Raw genomic sequence first — 3,644 nt, 5'->3', positions numbered from 1 at the left:
CTTGAATCAAATGAGAATGAAAACACAACATACCAACATCTTTGCAACACAGCAAAAGCAGTGATCAAAGGCCAATTTATAGCAATAAATGCATGCATCAAAAAGGAAGAAAAAGCCAAAATCAACACCTTAACACAACATCTCCAACAATTAGAAAAAGAGCAGCAAAAAAAAAAAAAAGCATGCAGTCACCAGAAAAAAAGGAAAAAGCAAAGATTCAAGCAGAAATCAATGAAACAGAAAATAGACAATAGAAAAAGGCAACAAGACTAGAAGTTGTTTTTTTGAAAAAATAAATTTGACAAACCATTGGCAAATTTAACAAAGGAAAAAAGGGAAAGAATACAAATAACATGAGTTAGAAATGAAATGGGAAACATCACAACAGAAACAACTGAAATAAAAACAATAAAATCAGGATACTAAAAAGAACTATATTCCAACAAATTTGAAAATCTAGAAGAAATGGATGGAATTCTAGAAACACACCACTTACCTAAACTAACACAGACTGATGTGGAAAAGTTGAACAGTTCCATAACAAAAGAAGAAATTGAACAGGTCATCAAAAAATTCCAACAACATAAAAAGTCCTGTCCCAGAGGATTTCACCAGAGATTTCCACCAAACATTCAGACAAGAATGACACCAATCCTACTCAAACTATTCCAAAACTAGAAAAAGATGGAAATCTCCCAAATTCATTTAAGAAGCATAACCTTGATACCAAAACCAGGCAAAGACATCACTCAAAAGGAAAACCACAGACCAATATCCCTCATGAAAATAGATGCAAAAATCTGCAACAAAATCCTGGCCAACAGATTCCAACAACATATCAAGAAAATAATTCATTATGACCAAGTGGGGTTCATATCAGGTATTCAAGGATGGTTCAACATTAGAAAAACAAACTTCATCCACGATATAAATAAAATAAAGAAAAGAACCATATGATCATATAAATCGATGTAGAAAAGTCATTTGATAAAATCCAACCCCCTTTCCTGATCAAAACTCTCAACAAAATAGGAATAGAAGGGACAATCCTCAACATAATAAAAGGTATATATACAAAAGCAATAGCCAACATTATTCTCAGTGGAGAGACTGAAACCATTCCCCTTACAAACAGAAACCAGACAAGGATGCCGTCTGTCACCACTTCTATTCAAAATTGTATTAGAAGTCTGAGTCAAGACAATATGACAAGAAAGGGAAATCAAAGGCATCCAAATCGGTAAGGAAGAAGTCAAACTATCCCTATTTGCTGATGATATGATCCTATACATAGAAGAACCAAAAGATTTAGTCAAAAATCTACTGGAGCTTATTGAGAGATTTAGCATTGTGGCAGGACACAACATCCCAAAATCAGTTGGATTCCTCTACACCAACAGAGATTGTGGAAAAAAGAAATGAGGAAATCAATACCATTTATAATTGCTGCCCAAAAAAATAAAATAAAATACTTGGAAATAAAACTTCAAGGGACAAAAGACTTGTACAGAGGAAACTATAAAAGACTACTTTAAAGAACCACAAGAGATTTACATAAATGGAAGAACAAACCATATCTGTGGATAAGAAGATTGAACATTGTGAAAATGTCACTTCTACCCAAAGCAATCTATACATTCAATGAAACCTCGATCCAGTTCCAATCAATGTTCTTTAAGGATATGGGAAAACCAGTCACTAACTTTATATGGAAAGGAAAGAGACTTCAGAAAAACAAAGCAATATTGAAGAAGAAGAACAAAGCATGAGGTATCATACTCTGGGATCTAAAAACTTACAGTGCAGCAGACAGTAGTCAAACTGCTTGACACTGGTACAAAGACAGACACAAAGACCAATGGAATAGAGTTGAGAACCCAGAAATAAACCCATTGACTTATGGTCAACTGATCTTTGACAAAGTGCCAAAATCTATTAAATGGGTGAGAGAATATCTGTTTAATAAATGGTGCTGGATATCCATTTGCAGAAACATGAAACAAGATCTGTGACTCAAACCATACAGAAAAACTTAACTCAAGATTGATCAAAGACTTAAATGTGGAACCTAAAACTATAAAGTTCCTCAAGGAAAGAGTAGGGGCAAATTTAGGGGCCCTAATATATGACATAGAGAGCTCTGGTGGCATAGTGCTTAAGGAATTTGACTGCTAATTGGAAGGCTAGCAGTTCAAAAACACCAGCCACTCTTCAGAAGGAAGATCAGGCAATCTACTTCTGCAGTGATACTGCCTCGGAAACACAAGTAGGGGTCGCTATGAGTTGGATCCAACTCGATGGCAGTGAGGTTTTTTTTTTGTTTTTTTTTTTAAGTATATGACATAAATAGACTATCAAGCTTAACCCAAAATCTACAAGCAGCAGAAGATAAACTAGATGAATGGGATCTTCTAAAAATTAAATTTTTATGTGCTTCTCCAAAGAGTCAAAAGAGAACCTACAGGCTGGTAAGAAAAATATTTAGCAATGACATATCTGACAAGGGATTTATGTCTAGAATTTATAGAAAACTCTAACACCTCAACAACAAAAAGACAGATAATCCAATTAAAAACTGGGCAGAAGACATTAATAGACATTTCACCAAAGAGGATATTCAAGCAGCCAACAAACATATGAAGAAATGCTCATGACCATTAGCTATTAGAGAGATGCAAATCAAAACAACAATGAGACACCATCTTGCCCCAGCAGTAGTAGCAAAGTTCAACAAGACAGAAATAACAAATGTTGACTAGAATGCTGACAGATTGGAACTCTCATGCACTGCTGGCAGAACTGTCAAATGATACAACTGCTGCAGAAAGTAGTCTGGCAATTCCTTAAAAAGTTGGAATTAGAAATATCAATTGACCCAGACATTCCATTACTAAGTGTATATCCTAAAGAAGTGAGAGCCAAGACAAGAACAGATATATACATACCCCTTTTTATCTCAGCACTATTTACAATAGCCAAAAGATGGAAACAACTTAGGTGCTTGTTAACAGAAGAATGGGAAACCAAACTATGGTACATACACACAATGGAATACTATTTAACCCTGAAGAATAATGTAGAATCTGCAAAACAAGGTATAATATGGATGAACTTGGAGGACACTATGCTGAATGAAATAAGCCAATCACAGAAGGACAAATATTGTATTAGTCCATTATTGTAAAAAATCAAGGAAAAATTTCTATATGGAAGGACATTTTCTTTGTTGGTTACCAGGGGTGGGAGAGGAGTGGAGGAAACACTGTTAGATAGGTAGAGACAAGTATTGATTTGGGTGAAGACAAGAGCAATGTACCAAATGTGAATGATCAACACAGTTTCATTGAGGAAGAGGAAGACATAGAGAGGTATATGGGAGTATAGCCGACAAAGATGAACCCTTTTGCACATACAGTACTGCGTTGTCAGTGAAGGCAAACATGGATATACAGGTGGATGTGTGAGTCAATCTGAAGCCAGAGTTCTAGCAGCCTCCAGGAAAATCTTTAACCAGAAACCTTTTAGTGTCAGTAGTGCTAACAGAACTTTTGTAATTCTAAATACTCCTTAGGGCTTTTATCTGCCCTCCAGTCTCAGCAGGTATCAAGGAACTTCCTCCGAACTCAGCACGCATCACAAAAGCC

The sequence above is a fragment of the Orycteropus afer genome, unplaced genomic scaffold (assembly GCF_000298275.1).
Source record: "Orycteropus afer afer isolate SDZICR_OR568_19922 unplaced genomic scaffold, OryAfe1.0 scaffold00406, whole genome shotgun sequence".
Lineage (NCBI taxonomy): Eukaryota > Metazoa > Chordata > Mammalia > Tubulidentata > Orycteropodidae > Orycteropus > Orycteropus afer.
This window is presented reverse-complemented; position numbering follows the sequence as displayed.